At 37.6% G+C, this 19210-nt stretch overlaps 2 pseudogenes; both read left to right on the forward strand.

Moving 5' to 3' along the window:
- The first annotated feature begins 6450 nt into the window (after positions 1 to 6450).
- On the forward strand, positions 6451 to 10239 carry LOC116075135 (annotated as a pseudogene).
- Positions 10240 to 15969: 5730 nt separating this feature from the next.
- LOC116075367 lies at positions 15970 to 17215 on the forward strand (annotated as a pseudogene).
- Positions 17216 to 19210: the final 1995 nt, after the last annotated feature.

Raw genomic sequence — 19210 nt, forward strand, 5'->3', positions numbered from 1 at the left:
AATGTATTCATTTTCTCTGTAATTACTCAGAGAGAAGGACTTAGCTATTTTGACCTTGCCCTAAACAAGACTTGTATACCATCTCCTCCAGGCTCAGATAGCATTGAGGAAAAGCAGGAAAAACAAAAACAAAAACATTGTAAGAACCGGGAATCAGAAGAAGAACTTCAAACACTATCTTCAGGTGGTGTACAGCCATTGCAACTGTGACCCAGAGCAATTGAGGTAGCCTTCAATGGTCCTGTACAAGAATGTATAGGTCATTGGTCAGTCATCTATCAAAGACTGGTCCTAGTACCCTCTGTGCAACCTTGCTAAAGTATTGTCTATTGTTGTATTTTTGTGGAAAATGTAAACATTGTCTTTAGTAGATGAAATATACTTGAATCCCACAGACTGTAATGAACAGTTCCAAACCAGGAGTTTCCTATAAGCACTAGATAAAGCTTCTGTGTGATAAAACATAAGGATATGAATGTAAGAAAGGTAGTTGCAGGGAATGTGGTAGCTGGCTAAAAGCTTAAGATGGAAAGAGACAATGTAGTAGGTGTGAGACTAAGCAGAACGCATCATATACATGTATGAGTTGTCAAAATCCCATGTAAGAAAAATAAAACTAAAAAGTAGAAACAACAGAAACTTGTGATTTCAGAAATAAGCAAATTATGAAATGGATTAAAGTACAGTAAAATATAGCAGATTATATGTCTTAGTTTCTAAATTTTTAACAAAATATAATATAAAAAGTTAAAATAAAAACCATCATACTGACAGTTGGACAAACGAAGGCAACAGAAAAAAAGCCCCCCAAAGAGGCACAGAAGCACAAGAGTCATGTTAGACATTCAGGAGTCCTATGGAGTACTTTATTGAAGCTGTAGCAAATGTACTGATAGAGATCTAAGTACAAACAGATGTAGAACCTGTGATTACTGCTTCTGTCTCTGTGAGATCATATAAAACTTACTCCTCTATTATAAAGGACCTTGTCCTCATGTCCTTATCTCCTCTGTCTCCTGGCTTACTTAGGGTTTTCTTGTTCAGAAGAATCTACCATGACCATGGCAATACTTATAAAGGAAAACATTTAATTAGGGTAGGCTTACAGATTCTGAGGTTCAGACAAACATGGAGCTGGAGGAGCTGACAATTTTATATCTTCATGGAAAGGCAGATAGGAGAAGTCTGGCTTCCAGCAACTAACGTGGGGTCTTTTTTGTTTTGTTTGGTTTTTCGAGACAGGGTTTCTCTGTGTAGCCCTGGCTGTCCTGGAACTCACTCTGTAGACCAGGCTGGCCTCGAACTCAGAAATCCGCCTGCCTCTGCCTCCCAAGTGCTGGGATTAAAGGCGTGCGCCACCGCCGCCCGGCTTAACGTGGGGTCTTAAAGCCCATGTCCACAGTGACTTCCTGTAATACTTCATCTAACAAGACCATACCCCAAAATGTTGTCACTCCCTGGGACAAGTCTATTCAAACCATCACAGTTTCCCCAACTCTTCTCTCTCCCTTGCTGAAGGATTTCCTATGCAGTGAGGGAAGAATTGGGTGGAGATGAATCATTCTGAGGTGTGTACTCCAAAGTTTCTGTCTATATATAGTATCTAGTTGATGCTGCTGCTATATTTGTTTCCATATTCTGCTACAGGAAGAAACCTCTCTCATGATGGCTGAATAAGACATCATACCGTGAGTACACCAAATTATCAATAGAATACATTTTGTTCTTACTGTCTTTTTTCAACTAGTTGTATGAAGATTTACCCTCAGTCTCTGTGATATCTAGACCTTAGTTCTTGCTCACCCAAGCAGTGTCATGTATGGATTCCAACTCATCATGTGGGCCTTAAATTATATTAGACATCAGTAGATTATAAAAGTAAAATTGGAGCTACCATTTCCTAGGAGAATTTGTAAGCAGTACAAATTGTTGATATAAGTTTATGTGGTTGGGTTAGTATTTATTGTTTTCTTTTGGTAGCTTGCAGAGTACATTTTCATGTCATAGACAATAGAACATGAGGGTAAAGAGTCCATCAACTTGGTTGCTTAGTGTTCAATAAGTTGTGTTGGTGTTGTCTTCCCTAAAAACCAGTACTCTTAGCTTCTGGAGAGCAACCCATTGTCTAGGGAACACACAGAGCTGTTTCAGGATTCCCACAGTACCCTTGAACATACAGTTCAACTGAATAAAACACAGGCTCTGCACTAGAAATTTCTTTAGTGAAAAGATGGCCAGTAGGAATTAGATCTACCATGTTATTTGGAGACTTTCTTAGGATTGTATGCATATGTTATGGAAAGTTTCCACTATATTGGGTTTCCATACAATCCCTCAAATGCTTTTCAATTTTAGCTTTTTCTCCCCTCCTTTCCATCTCCCCTCCATCTTCCCACTTGATTCTCCCATTCTCATCCTCCTTCTTGATTCCTAATCCATAAATCTTATAAATTCAGCCTTTGGCAATAATGATGGAGCTACAATGTAGACAGCTTTTGAACTTTGTTTGGTCTTCTTTGTTGTGCTTCCTTCTTGCTATTTTGTTATTTCTTCTTTCTAGAATGGGGGTGTTTGGAAATGGCATTTTAATAAAGAAATGTGAGAAAATTATTATAACTTTATCAGTGGTTCACAACTGTGGATTTTTCTTGTGTGGAAAGAGATTTGGACATTTGAATGATGTCATAACTGTTGAAATTCTGGTGATTTTTGCATATGAAAAAAGTTGAGGGTTTTTTTTTTTATTTTTTTTTTTATTTTTTGCCTGAGAAAGAACTGGTATGAGCTCTGTTTGGCTAAAAACAGAATGACATAAAAAGGAAGATGCTAACAGAATCCAAGTGAACTGGAGTTTTAAACTCTTCTTATGTTCCAGTCCAAAGCTATTTGGACAGTGAAAAAGTCAGAATGATCTACTATGTTGAAAGCCTGTGTGCACATGTGTACTGTAACCTGCAGAAGTTGCGACATTTGAGAAGTTGAGGTGAGTAGAAAATAGTGAAATCCATTGAGGTATCTATTAAATAAATTATGGAACCCTGTCCCTATCTTGTGTCCTCATTATCTGACCACAATGAGAGAATTGATTTGCTGTACAATGACTTCCCAAAATAACCTTCTGCCCCATCATTTTTTTTTAGTTACAAATGTAGTACATGTGTATGTGCTTTACAGGTAATGATTTGAAGCATCTGGTTTACACATCCCTTAAACTTTGCCAACTTTTCATATACTTTACTTTAATCTATTCTTCCAATACTTTTGCTCTGGATTCTTTATCCGGTGACACTTCGATTTGATCACATCACTTCATTATGTGTCTGTATCTACAATATATTAGCTATTATTAAAAAATGACTTGAAGCTCATATAAAAGATAGTAAAGAAAGCTACATTTAATTAATCTTTTGTAAATTTACTCAGCCTGTAGTAATTCTAGGTACTTCAAGGGATTGAGTTAATGTGGATCTAATCATGAGCAAAAACAAAAATGTCATCTTCAAATTGTGGTATTTTCTTTAAAATGCAAGTGAAGTACAAGGGTTGTGGAGAAAAAGACTCATGAAAAATAAAGATACTAAGAAACAATTCCATGCAACTAGAGATAAAGATGTGACAGTAGAACATAACATGGCATCTCCAACAGATTACTGAAGGAAACAGGAGAGTCTTAAAAATTGATGATATACAAATGAAATGGAAAATGTTTTAAACTCTAATGTCAAATCCTTAATGATAACAAACTTGCAAGCTAAAGTGAGATAATATAATACACTATTAGTGAATGAGAAGTGTTTGGAATTCTGGTGTAATGTCTGTCAACTTTCCTTAAAGTCCTATAAAACTCAAAAAATTAAATAAACAATAATATTAATATCTTTTTTAGTTCAGCCGAACATTTTTTTATTTTTTGCAAAATATTTTTAATTATTTATCAGAGTTTTCTAAAAGCTCCAACTTCCTCAACTGAATTGCAGTTTTAGTCTCTTTTATTTTCTCATGGACCTTTTATATTATGACAATAACTTGTCAAATCTGAATCATGTGTCTATGAAGTATACCAGTTAACTAATATTTTCAGGGATAAGAAATTCTTTTTAAAAGAGCTATTTGTTGATAAAGATGGTAGGATAGAGGCAAGAAATACTCTATTAAATCACCATAATTCAGAAAAAAGGAAACAAAACAATCTATGTAATGAAAAACCTGACAATTACTGAAAACAAGGTTACATTTCCATGAAAATAAGAATAAGAAAATTTTAAGTAGAATAAACATGTATTGCTTCATACAGCATCATTGGGAAAAGCAAATTGTGACTAGAATTGCTAGACCAAAAGTGTAGGCAGACAAGAAGAGAATTCTCTCTGCAGATCTTGCTCTAAAGGAGGCAAAGGAAAATCCCCTGAAGAAAATTACAGCAAAATTAAATAGTGGATTACTGACCCACCAAGCAGATGCTGGGAAATTATTCAAGGGTGGCATCCCATGTCCCTCTGTTAAATATTCTGATAAGAAAGAAGCAGAATGAAAAAGAAACTCTGCACTCAAAAAACTCTGCTCCCAGCAGCCAATGAGGCAAAAACAAGTCTGACCTGAAAACATTACAAGCCCCGCCCTCTAACCAATGAAAGCAGGAGATTCGGAGAAGCACAGAGAAGGGTACAGGAGCCTACAACAGGAGTGAACTAAAGCCTATGAAAAAAGATAGCCTTTGCCTGTACTTGGGATATGTTCTCTTGGCTGGGCTACCTTGTCTGACTTCAATGGAAGTGGAAATGTCTACAATCCCAGAGACTTTATGTGACAAGGATTTGGGAAGTGGAACACCCAATAGTGAGTCCAGAGGAGGCAAGGGGGTTGAGAAAGAGGGAAAGGACTGTAGGAGGGCTCTCCAGGAGGGGGGCAGTAAGCCAGATGTGAAGTGAATAAGTTAAAAAAGATATTCAGGCCAAGTGAATAAGTTAAAAAAAAAGGTACCCAAGCCAAGACTATGAGGATTGTGAAAGCAAGTTCCATGGAAGGATGACAGTATTTACAATGCTAAGATTATGGTGGTTAGTGTCACGTCAGAGCCTTGGTACTTGAAATACATAGAGAAATCGAAAGACTCCAAAGCAACCTTCAAAAAATGAAACTGGTTGGGTGACAACACATTAGTCTGATGACTAGAAAACTCAAATCGAATTTATTTGCTCATCTGCCTATGATTAAAAATGTAAGGCCAAGTTTTTCCCAAACTTTAGACTCTTAGTGTCATGTAGATAGAAAGTATTATTTACAATTCCTACTTTACTGGCCTACCATGAGCAAGAATAAAAACTGTCACTCTAAAAGGTATTGATAGTGAATGCACAAGGATCTGGGTGGACCTGGATGTTTTTTATATCCTGGGCAATAATTGGTGGCTAGGAGGAAAGACAAACAAATAAAACATTACAGTTTCTGGTTGGTATATTTTAACTCAAATTCTGGTCATAAATCGCAATGAAAATGCAGGCAGTAAATTTGAAAGAGAGTAGTACAGGGTATGTGGAAGGACTTGAAGGGAGGAAAGGGAAGGAATATTATACAAAATGTAAAATGTAGTAGATCAATGCTGATAATGGTTCTCCATTGTCATTGTTAAAAATTTGAAGCAAATTTCATATTTATAACTTTTTTGAAAATTTCTAATGTATACATAGTGTACAGAGTGAGACAGCACACCTTTAGTGTACAAAGTAAGTCATTTATGTGCTCCTAAAGAAAGGAGAATGTATCATTAACTGGTCATTAGCAGTATCTAAAAGACGTAGGATGTAGGTACTCATTGAGGATGGATGTTATGTGCAATGAACACAGGATGTTTAAACCTTAATGAAAATAGGAAGCAACCCATCTAACAAAATATTGTTTGAGTGAGCCTGAATAGACTGGATATACTATTCACTAATTATTATCATATTTACTTATTGAAAGCAAAATGTAAAAATAAATTCAATATAAAGGAAAATATAGGTAAATCTTCCAACTGCACTTCATAAAATACCACTTCTAAGGTATTTGCATAATTATATCTGTATAATCACAACCCTGGCACAATGATTTATACCCAGTATAAACAGCAGGTAGCAACAAAAGAGATGGTACATAGCAAAAATGAAAATAAAAACTAAATCTCCCCTCCACCAACCTTTCTTTCCAAAGAGAGGGGAATGTGCAGAAAGAAACTAGGAATTCTGTCCTTTGCAGGGACATCAGTCAGGACCTTTAACTTATTATTTTACCAATTAGAAGCAAGGTGAAAAAGTGACATGCCAATCTCACATGTCAGATTCTTCCCTTATTTTGTTAATTAATTTGTCAACCAGAGTTGCTTTTGCCTGTATTCTATCAATGTGTTGGTTACAGTTGAGTTCGATACATGCTTTAATTCAACCTGGACCTTTTCTTTGCTTAGTGTCATTCATGGCTCCTTTACCAGTGATGTTATTTCTCATAACTCTGCTGCTCCTATCAATGCACACTGATGGAAGGGTAAGTGTTACATCAATATTTATCTCAATCTACCTGACAATTTTGACCAATAGTGCATTATACAAGAATATGAAAATCCTGACATTATAGTGGGTTACAGTATTCTCAGTTGGGCCTTGGAGCAAATAACATGGCTATGGAGATATAGAGTAAGGATTCACTCTCTAGCAGGGGCAGGTATAACATGTACTAATGTCATGTGGGTATTGGACACTTGAAGAGGGAGATGTGCTACAATATATGACACTTCCTAGGAATCAAAGATGCACATTATGGTGCTTGAGAAGCATGTCAGTGAGTAAATCATTCAGAGGTAAGTTCATCTATTGAGCTTATTTTCAGTTGAAATTATACTACAAAGAAATGTGAATCAGAAGCAGAAGACCCCGCCAACAAACGAAGGCCCTTTTATCCAAAAAAGGTGAATATGAGGACCAACAGCCAAAATTATCTGATCATCACTATATCATGTGAAATGTGCCTAAATCTCAATATATAAACCCCTCTTCCCCTGTACCACTCACCTGGTTCCTAATCAAATGTGATGACATGTTGTTCACTCTTATTGAACTCTTTTTCAAAATTCTATTAGCTTCTAGTTATTGGTTTGTTTATGTATTTTTGTTTTTCATTGATTATCTTGGATCATATCATGCCCACCCATCATGCTTACCTCCCAGTTTTCCCAAGTTTTCTCCCTTTTCCCATGATCTCACCCTCTGTACTCCTCTCAAAGAGAAAAAAAATCTATTTTATAAGGCCCATATATTCACTGGAGCATGGTCAAATTCCAAGTGGCCAACCACCAAAGGAAGGATGATTCTCTAACTCCATCCAATACAGATCTATCAGATAAGGAGAGGTGTGAGATAGCCTGGAGGAATGGAGCCAGCTCTCCTTCCCCTATGCCGCAGCCTATATCTCAGTGCTCTGGGCTGTTGCATGGTGGGAAAGCTCTCCCATAGACATTAACATGGCTTCAAGCAACAGCCTTGATAATGGGTATCTACATGGGCTTTGGTGATAACACAGGCTGTAGACATCATCATGCCAATTGTCCATATCACTGACCAAATCATTGCACTCAGCAGCTGCACAGACCACTAGCATCAACAGGGTCTCAGATGGTTACACATGCCATTAAATCACCATGGCTCACAAAGTAGCAAGTCTGAGAAATCACTGAGGCGTCAGGCAGCTGTACATATGGCATACATGCACATGAATATCAGACTTCATTAAGGTCTAGGCAAGATGCATTGAGTAAGACTCTGACTTAAACTCTGGTTTTGTATTAGTCAGGGTTCACTAGAGTCAAAGAACTTTTGAAATGTCTCTAAATATTAAGGGAATTTATTGAAATGACCAAGAGTTTATAGTCCAACTACCCTAACCTTGGGCACCTATGAATGAAAAGTCTAAAAATTTAGTAGTTGCTCAGTTGAACAAAGCCAGTTGTTACAGCTGGTCTTCTAAAGAAGCTGGAATCCTGAGGAGGTAGGTTCCAACAGATGTGCTAGCAAGTAGCTTTTACCAAGCAGGCAAAGTAGAATGAGTTTTCCTTCTTCAAATGTCCTTCTGCAGTTCTCAAGCAGAAGATGTGACTCAGATTAAAGGTGTGTACCACCACACCTGGATTTGATACTTGCTTTGTCTCAAGCTTGACCTTGAATTTAGAGAACTGCTTGCCTCAGTCTCTGGGGATTAAAAGCATGTACTATCTTGCCTGGCCTTTGATTTTCATGGCAATTATGCCTCAAGATCTTCATGTTAGAAGCCTGTGTTTTCAATTCTGAAGATCTGGATCACAGGTGTGCCCTCCATTTCTGGATTGTAGTTCATTCCAGATGTAGTCAAGTTGACAACTAGGAAGAGCTATCACAAGTGGCATCATGGCCTAATGGTTCTTTGAGGTTTTCCAACACAGAAAATGAACCTTTCCTGTTTTCCCAGAGACAGGGGTAATCCTACAGCTGGGCAGCAGGTTTAGAGGCAGAGTCAGTGTCTGCATGAGCTCTTGGTTATTGTACACCATTCTGCCAATTCTACTGAGCAATGCCAGCATGTACACCACAGTCTTCTTTCTTTCTCAGCACCATCATTTCTCTAGTCCTACCTTTCTGACTAGCTCACACACTGCTGTTTTGCTATTTTTCCTTCATCTCTATCACATTTGGTTTTTGTAGTAGAGCTAAGTTGACTCAAGCCTGACCTCAAAAGCAACCCTTGAGATGCTATCTATTATATATTATTATCAATACTTTTAAATGTCTGCCTTCCTAATAAAAGGTCCACTAACTCCCTTTGTAGACAACATCTCTTCAGAAGAATTTTTAATACAAACCTACATAGCATGTTAGAAGAAAATGACTATTACCATTTCTATCAGATAATCTCATTTGAAATATTGAAATAAATTATCTTTATATTTCATTTGAGTTAGATTGTATATGGGATATTGAATGTGTATAATAACATTGGCTTAGAGAAATCACAGTGGTTCTGTATTACAAATGTCTAGTATGTGTATTCTTTCTATAGGAATTAACAAGTGTCTTAGGTCTATTTGTTCTAGCATGCACAAATGGTCACAATTCCTTGCAATGTAGCTGAAGATAGACATAGACATGTTTACATGCAGTATGGTCATGTCTCTGAGCATAGAACTAAAACAATAATAATAATAATAATAATAATAATAATAATAATAATAATGCTTAGCCATGATGGAGGGAATAACAGAAAAACTCACCTTGAAATATCAGAGAAAATATGTAACGTTACTGTGATTGTTCACATGTACATAAAGTATTTCTCTTACCTATAAGGTACCACAATAGTGTGGAAATTCAATGTTTCAATCTTGTTCAGAAAATCGACAAGCATTGTCCTATAATGTATTTCTTCTCCACATACACATATCTACAAGGCAATGCAACAACTTAACACAATGCTAATAGATCATCAGTTGAATTTCTATCACTAAACTGAACAGATGAAAGAGTTACTTTACTAGATCAATGTAATCTCTCAAAATAATATTATATTTTTCTGCTAATATCTGAAAGTTGTTATGTAGCTTTGGAGAAATTGTTCTAAATGTGCAAATTATTACTGGTAGAGTACTGAGTGGAATATTGGCTCTTACATAAACCTAATCCACTCAAATTTTAATGACATTGAAGTGAGTACACCCCGTAATTTCTAGGTCACATTATGAGCTCACAGCCTCTTCTCTTCCTTCTGCATCTTTGTAAATACATATGGATAGGTCTTCTGTTTCCATTGAAAACCTGTTATAAATATTTACCTCTCATTCAGGTACTAAAGCATATTCAATAAGAATCCACCATATCTTCTAATCATAAGACAATTCACAAGGGTGTCCTGGACAAGACTGACCACCAAGGTGAAGGAAATCCACAGGCCCATGAGAAGATATTGTATGGCCACAATCAAGAAAAAATATTGTTTGAAGGCTTGGCCAATGCTAATCAACACAAGTTAAACCTGTCTGAAAATATGATGGCCCAGAGAAAGTGCTGTAATCAGAAGCATCATGTGGACCATGTAAATTTCAATCACGTGGACAATAAGATTCAAATGAGTATATATAGTCACCAAGGAGAAAATTTTACATATGTAATCACCTATTCTTCCAATGAATTCTTGGAAATCCTGAAAAAGTTGTTCATTTTCAATTAAATTTAACTACAAGTGTTCTGGTGTCCTATATGCTGTAGCTCTTAGTAGTCTCTTTTTTTAAAGTACTATTACCTCTTTTATTAACCACCCAAACAAAGAAGATTATAGAGTGTAAATAAACACTATAACCTCTCACTTCCCTACAGCTAAATACCAAAAATGGCCAGAGGCAGAAAAAAACAAACAGACAGACAGACAGAAAAACTTAAAACCAGGGCTTCAGTATGAGGTATGTAATGAGCAGGAAGTTAGGAATTCTTATCACACATTGAGGGGCCTGAGTCTGTGCCCTGAACACATTGGGCACTATCTCCACACCCAGTCCCACAAACATCCAGAGGGAGCCTGACTCCCAGGTGCTCTAAAATGCCCAGGATGACAGGATCACAGAGGAAGCTGAACTGTCAGAAGCTCAGAAACATCTAGGAGCACTGGAGCTATGACTCAAGATCACAGCTGAAGCCAAAACAACTTTCCCAACACTCAGCCTAACTGGGACCCCCATAGGAACCAGGTAAACATTAACCCTTGCCCAGCCAGAGGCAGGAGTTCCATCCAGCTTGTACCTGTGCCCAGAGCAAACCCAAGGATCTAGCTCTCCACCAACCCTTGCAAAACAGAGAGAAAACTTGACTCCTAGGAGCTCTGTCACACCCATGATCTCAGGATCACAGAATCACAAGGTGACAGAGAGAGTTAGAGTCTGAGGAGTTGTGACACAACCAGGATCACAGGATGGGCATACTCCAGTCAGAGACAGCAAGGGCAGTTACCTGGAGAGATAACCAGGTGGTGAGAGGCAAGGGCAAAGACATAAGTAACTACATCTGGTTTGAGGATCTTCTAGTGTAAAAATATCAAGAAGAGTCAGTCTCTGGGGAGACCGTCACACTTTTTTTATTGGATATATTCTTTATTTACATTTCAAATGTTAGCCCCTTTCCTGGTTTCCCTCCCTCCAGGAAAAACCCTATCACATCCTCCCTCCCCCTGCTTATATGAGGGTGCTCTTCCACCCACCCATCTTCTCCCACCTCCCTGTCCTTAATGACCCTATACTGGGGGATCTATCAAGACTTCATAGAACCCAGGACCTCTCCTTCCATTGGAGCCACATGTTAATTGAAAATTTAAATTCTTTAACTGATTTTTTAAAGTGAATATTTAAATGTATATTTTATAACCTGTAGTTAAAAAATAAGAATATTTATGAAAGCCATTATAAGTAAATCTATTGATAATCATACCAGACAATACTAATATACTCACAAATATCTTCCTTAAACAAGCATGGAATTCTGGTTTGTTTGGTGTGTTTTTACCCCTGGGGGAGAGAATTTACAAATAGCATAATCCAGACTACTAATTTTGTTTTGTTTAGTTTATTTGATTTGTTTTGTTTTAGTTGGTGACTTTTTATATAGTTCAGGATGACCTTGAAATCCTATTTCAGCTTGTTGAGTGATAAGACTAAAGTTGTATACTACCACCCCTCCAACATTTATTTCTTATAAAATACACTTTTGTAATAGAGTCTCTTTAATTTTATTGTGACTAAGTTATCTAGCTAGAGAAAATATGTTTTCTAGCATCCCATGTTAAACAGTGACTATTATCCTACTGACAATCACTAAAATTAATAAAATAATTCTCCAACTGTTGCTGTCAAGATAAAATTGTTTCTCCTGCCTCCTGCCTAAGGTTAATAATCCTTTAGCAAAACAGGATACCTCCCTCCTTGGTCTTCATCAGCTGTAAACTGTAGAGTGTCAATCTGACAGCCAAGATGTGTCCACTTGTGTATTAATATGATAGTTATATGTGTTCTAACTCTTCTCTGAAGGTATCTAAGCCCCATACCATAGAACATAATTAGTGCTTCTTACTGTAAACTCAATCAAAAACTTATATTTGAAGATATCTTAAGCCCTAGCAGGGAGCATGGTGCTGCTGTGTAAGTAAGATGACCTGGTCCCAATGTCTTCTAAGTACTTACATTCTTCCCACAGTGAAACATGTGAGCACACGCTCTTCCCATCACAGAACCTTACCTTTGCAATAACACCAAAGGAGAAATATATTTGTTTATTGATGAAATAAATGATGACTGAATTACTCTGAATTATAGAGAAAAAGAATACATTTTCTCTGAATTATTCAGAGAGAAGGACTTAGCTCTTTAGACCTTGCCCTAAACAAGACTTGTATACCATCTCCTCCAGGCTCAGATAGCATTGAGGAAAAGCAGGAAAAACAAAAACAAAAACAGTGTAAGAACAGGGAATCAGGAAAAGAACTTCAAACACTATCTTCAGGTGGTGTACAGCTATTGCAACTGTGACCCAGAGCAGCTGAGGTTGCCTTCAGTGGTCATGTACAAAAATGTGCAGGTCATTGGTCAGTTATATATCTAAGATGAGTCCTAGTACCCTCTGTGTAACCTTGCTAAAGTATTGCCTATTGTTGTATTTTTGTGGAAAATGTAAACATTGTCTTTAGTAGATGACAAATACTTGAACCCAACAGGCTGTAATGAACAGTTCCAAACCAGGAGTTTCCTATAAGCACTAGATAAAGCTTCTGTGAGATAAAACATAAGGATATGAATGTAAGAAAGGTAGTTGCAGGGAATTTGGGAGCTGACTAAAAGCTTAAGATGGAAAGAGGCAATGTAGGAGACTAAGTAGAATGCATCATATACATGTATGAGTTGTCAAAATCCCATGTAATAAAAATAAAACTAAAAAGTAGAAACAATGGAAACTTGTAATTCAGAAATTAAGTAAATTATAAAATGGATTAAAATACAGTAAAAGATAGCAGATTATATGTCTTAGTTTCTAAACTTTTAACAAAACATAATATAAAAGTTAAAATAAAAACCATCATACTGATGTTGGACAAACCAAGGCAACAGAAATAAAGTCCCCAAAGAGGCACAGAGACACAAGAATCATGTTAGAAATTGAGAAGTCTTGTAAGAGTACTTTATTGATTTATTGATTTATTGTTTTTGTTTTGTTCTCTCTTTCTCTCTCTTTTCCCCTTTCAGGCAATTAATAGGCTCTCGCGAGGGCACCATGGGTCCACTGATAAGGTTATCAGTTATTGGCAAGTAATCTTAATATCATGAGGCAACCAGAATTGAAAAGGAAACAGTTGTTTCTGTGGGTGTTCAAGCACATGTTATAGGTCGAGGTTTAAAAGTCTCAGATAAATTCTTACAGGAATTTTATGATTTTGTACAAAAAATCAGCCCTTGGTTTCTGAAGGAGGGAAGCTTGACATTAGAGGATTGGAAGCGAGTAGGTAAAGATATGTAGTGGTTTCATGAAAAGAATTCATCTAGAGAAATTCCTAGTCATGCCCTTGTTCTGTGGCAACAAATGAGAGATTTACTAACTGAAAAATCAGATCTGGAGATTTTAGTGAAGGGAGCACCTTCAGAATCTCCAGATGAGATAGAGGTAAAGCCTTCTGCCATGAATAAGAAAACTTTTAAGACTAGCAGAGTAAGATATAATGTAGAATTGTTGAGGAAAGTAGTGATGCAGATGGTAGTGATGAGTGGGACTCAGATGAGGAAGGTGCAAAGTATGAATTAAGAAAGGAATGTTTCCCTGAGTGCAGTAGGAACAAACCATTGCTTACTACACCAGCCAAACTTAAAACAAAATTGAAGGTACGGAAGTCGCTTCCACCGGTCGGTTTTGATGGCAGAAGGGCAGAAGCTAGGAGACATGAACAGATTAATCAAATAGCTGCTTCCAGCTGGTGGAGTTTACCTCCACCTGGGGCTAAATCCACAGTGCTTTCAGGAGTCAGACATAAGCAAGATGAATCATATGAAAGTTCTGTAGCTAGAGTAGGAGAGGCAGTTTCTAGAATGCTTCCTCCTTCGGAAGGGATTAATATAGTAATAAAACAATTGGCTTGGGAAAATGTGAACACCCTGTGCCAAGATCTGATCAGACCTATCCAAGACAGGCTCCCTACAAGACTATATTTGAGCCTGCCTAGATGCCTCACCGGCCATGGTGCAAGGAATTACCTATGCTACAGCAATGGAAGACATTCAGCGCATACGGAGACGAGAGATGCTCCCAAGAAAGTGAAATCACATGTTTCGGCTGTGGGGAGCTGGGACACCTGAGGAAAGACTATAAAAGTCCCTCGAGAATCAGGAAATAAGAACACTCCTCCAGGTCCTTGCCTGGGTTATGGTAAAGGAAAAATGAATGTAAATGAACGTTCCATAAAGATGGGACTCTGCTTGAAAAAAAGGCAAGTAAAATGAGTATATCAAAACATCCCTCAGGAAACAAGAAGGGCCTTTCTCCATGTCTCTGCCCATGCTGTGGTAAAGAGAGGCATTGAAGGAATGAATCAAAGTTCCATAAAAATGGGGCTCCACTCATTGAAGAAGCAGGTGAAAAGAGATAAGAAACTGGCCAGGCAGTGGTGAATAACCATGCCTTTAATCCCAGCACTTGGGAGGCAGAGACAGGCAGATTTCTGAGTTATACAAATGGTGTGAGAGATATAAGTTATTGGGTATGGTAAAATGTTGTAACGTCAGTAACTGAAAGCTAGTTTAAAGCTGGTACACACGTGTTGTGATTCAGCCAAGAGGGCTGAAATCTGGGCTGACAATTCCAGCTAGAGTTTTAAAGTCACTTAGCATAATCTAAAGGCTATGGCTTAAGTTGCAGACCATACACCAGGTGGTAGAATTCAGAACAGCTGTTTAGTAGCTGCTTAATATCATATAATAGCAATACTTTAAATTATGGGCTTTGTACCAGGCAATACAAATTTTCATATGCTACTAGTATGAGAATCTCTGGCCTTAAAGTCGAAATTGACACCTCAAAGTCACCTCTGATCTGAAAGGGCCTTCATTTGTTGGTGGAGTCTTCTGACCAGAATTCTCATCCCATGGAAATTGGGGTCCCCGTAACAAACCTGGTCCACAGCAGGTTTCCATACAATCCCTCAAATGCTTTTCAATTTTAGCTTTTTCTCCCCTCCTTTCCATCTCCCCTCCATCTTCCTACTTGATTCTCCCATTCTCATCCTCCTTCTTGATTCCTAAGCCATAAATCTTATAAATTCAGCCTTTGGCAGTAATGATGGAGCTACAATGTAGACAGCTTTTGAACTTTGTTTGGTCTTCTTTGTTGTGCTTCCTTCTTGCTAGTTTGTTATTTCTTCATTCTAGAATGGGGGTGTTTGGAAATGGCATTTTAATAAAGAAATGTGAGAAAATTATTATAACTTTATCAGTGGTTCACAACTGTGGATTTTTCTTGTGCAGAAAGAGATTTGGACCTTTGAATGATGTCATAACTGTTGAAATCCTGGTGATTTTTGCATATGAAAAAAGTTGAAAGGGTTTTTTTGTTTGTTTGTTTTATTTTGTTTTTTTGCCTGAAAAAGAACTGGATATAAGCTCAGTTTGGCTAAGAACATAATGACATAAAAAGAAAGATGCTAGCAGAAAGAAACTAGGAATTCTGCCTTTGCAGGGACATCAGTCAGGACTTTAGCTTATTATTTTACCAATTAGAAGCAAAGTAAAACAGTGACATTACTGCAATCTCACATGTCAGATTCTTCCCTTATTTGTTAATGAATTTATCAACCAGAGTTGCTTTTGGAGGTATTCTATCAATGTGTTGGTTACATTTGAGTTGGGTACATGCTTTAATTCATCCTGGACTTTTTCTTTGCTTAGTGTCATCCATGGCTCCTTTACCAGTGATGTTATTTCTCATAACTCTGCTGCTCCCATCAATGCACACTGATGGAAGGGTGTTACATCAATATTTATCTCAATCTACCTGACAATTTTGACCAATAGTGCTTTACACAAGAAAATGTAAATCCTGACATTATAGTGGGTTACAGTATTCTCAATTGGACCTTGGTGCACATAAAAGGTCTATGGAGATATAGAGTAAGAATTCACTCTCTAGCAGTGGCAGGTATAATATGCACTAATGTCATGTGGGAATTGGACACTTGAAAAAGGAGATATGCTACAAATACATGACACTTCCTAGGAATCAAAGATGCACATTATGGCACTTGAGAGGCATGTCAGTGAGTAAATTATTAAAAGGTAAGTTCATCTATTGAGCTTATCTTCAGTTGCAATTATGCCACAGAGAAATGTGAATCAGAAGCAGAAGTACAAACATAAGTACAAGGCAATGAAACAACTTGATACAATTCTAATAGTTCACCAGTTGTATTTCTATCACTAATCTGAACAAATAAGAAAGAGTTACTTTATGAGATCAATGAAATCTCCCCAAATAAGATTATGTTTTTCTGCTAATATCTGAAAGTTATTAAGTAGCCCTGGAGAAATTGTTCTAAATCTGCAAGTTATTACTGATAGAATACTGAGTGGGATATTGGCTTTTGCATAAGCCTAACCCACTCAAACTTCAATGACATGGAAATTAGTACACCCTGTAATTTCTAGGGTACATTATGAGCTCACAGCCTTTTCTCTTCCTATTGCATCTTCATAAATACATATGGATAGGTCTGCTGTTTCTATTGAAAACCTGTTATAAATATTTACCTCTCATTCAGGTGCTGAAGCATATTCAAGAAGAATCCACCATATTTTCTAATCATAAGACAATTCACAAGGGTGTCCTGGACACGACTGATCACCAAGATGAAGGAAATATACAGGCCCAAGAGAAGATATTATGAGACCTCTATCATGAAAAATTATTGTGTGAAGACTTGGCCAATGCTAATCAACACAAGTTAAACATGTCTAAACACCCGATGGCCCAGAGAAAGTGTTGTAGTCAGAAGTATCAAATGGATAAAGTAAACTTCCATCACATGGCCAATACGATTCAAAGGGACCAAAGTTAGTCACCAAGGAGAAAATTTTACACGCAAAGTCACCTATCCTTTGGATGAATTCTTAGGATTATTGAAAAAAGTGTTCACTTCACATTAAACTTAACTACAAGTCTCCTGGTGTCATACATGCTGTAGCTCTTAGTATTCTCCTTTTAAAAGTACTATCGCCTCCTTTATTAACCATCAAAGAATAGTAGATTAAGACTGTAAATAAACACAATAAAATCTCTACTCCCTCCAGTTAAAATCTAAAAATGGACAGTCAGAAACAAACAAAAAAACAGAAAGACAAACAAAAAACAGGACTTCTGCATGAGGTGTGTAATGAGCAGGGACTTAGGAATTCTTATCACACATTGAGGGTCTGAGCCTGTGCCCTGAACACACATTGGGCACTATCTCCATACCCAGTCCCACAACATTCATAGGCATCCTGACTCCCAGGTGCTCTGAAATGCAGGATCACAGGATGTGAAATGCAGCATCACAGGATCACAGAAATGGGATCACAGGATCCCAGAGGAAGCCGGACTGTCAGGAGATCAGAAACACCCAGGAACACTAGAGCTCTAAAACACTCAAGATCACAGTTGAGGAAAAAACAACTTTCCCAACACTCAGCATAACTGGGACCCCCATAAGAACTAGGGAAACAAAAACCTTTCCCCAGCAAGAGGCAATAGTTCCTTCCAGCTTGCACCAGTGCCCAGAGCGAAACCAAGGCTCTAGCTCCCCACCTACCCTGACAGCACACAGAGAAATCTTGATTTCCAGGAGCTCTGACAAAACAGGATCTCAGGAGCTTGGTCACACCAGAATTTCAGGATCGAAGAGGCATCTTGACTCCCAGGATCTCTGTCGTACCCAGGATCTCAGGATTACAGAATCACAGAGTCACAGAGACAGTTAGATTCTGTGGAGTTCTGACAAAACCAGGGTCACAGGAGGGACATACTCCAGTCAGAGTCAGCAAGGGCAGATACCTGGAGAGATAACCAGGTGGTGAGAGACAAGGGCAAAAACATGAGTAACAGAAACAAAGGCTACTTAGCATCAGCAGATCCCAGCTCTCCCACTACAGCAAGTCCTGGATACCCCATCACACCAAAAATGCAAGATTCTGATTTAAAATCATGTCTCATGATAATAATAGAGGTCACTAAGTAGGACATGAATAACTCCCTTAAAGTAATGCAGGAGAACACACATAAATAGCTAGAAGCCCTTAAAGAGGAAACACAAAAATCCCTTAATGAGTTACAGGAAAACACAATCAAACAGGTAAAGGAATTGAACAAAATTTTCCAAGATCTAAAAATACAAATAAACACAATAAAGAAATCACAAAGGGAGACAACCCTGGATATATAAAACCTAGGAAAGATATCAGGAGTCATGGATTTACTCATCATCAACAGAATACAAGAGATAGAAGAAAGACTCTCAAGTGCAGAAGATACCATAGGAAACTTTGACACAAACATCAAAGAAATTTCAAAAGGCAAAAAGCCCCTAATCCAAAACAATCAGGAAATCCAGGACACAATAATAAAATCAAACCTAAAGATAATAAGGATAGAAGAGTGTGGAGATACTCAAATTAAAGGGTCAATAAATATCCTCAACAAAATTATAAAAGAAAACTTCCCTAACCCAATGAAAGAGATGCCCATGGGCATTTCCCCATTGGTCATATTTCAGTCTCTCTTGATTACCTCTCTCTCCCATGAACTATAAGTTATATTGCCAATAATTTTCACTTCTGCTTTTTTTGTTTGTCGGTTGGTGTGTTTGACTAGGTTTTTTTTGATCTTTTGTTTTTTGTTTTGTTTTGTTTTGTTGTTGGGACACTCACTGGGTATGACACATGGTCATATTATGAAGTGCTACTTGGAACAAGGCAAATCACCAGTGCCTAAGCTACTGAAGAAAACGAGTCTCCTTTCTCCAGAAGCCATCCAATACCCATGCCTCCCTACAGGCAAATTTTGTCCTAGTAGTCCCTGTCTCATCTATGACTGAACGGAGACAAACTCATTCTTGAGCAGGCCATGTTCATACAAAACTATGTCCATTTCTTCACATGGAAAAG

The sequence above is a fragment of the Mastomys coucha genome, unplaced genomic scaffold, assembly GCF_008632895.1.
Source record: "Mastomys coucha isolate ucsf_1 unplaced genomic scaffold, UCSF_Mcou_1 pScaffold3, whole genome shotgun sequence".
In the NCBI taxonomy this organism is placed as follows: domain Eukaryota; kingdom Metazoa; phylum Chordata; class Mammalia; order Rodentia; family Muridae; genus Mastomys; species Mastomys coucha.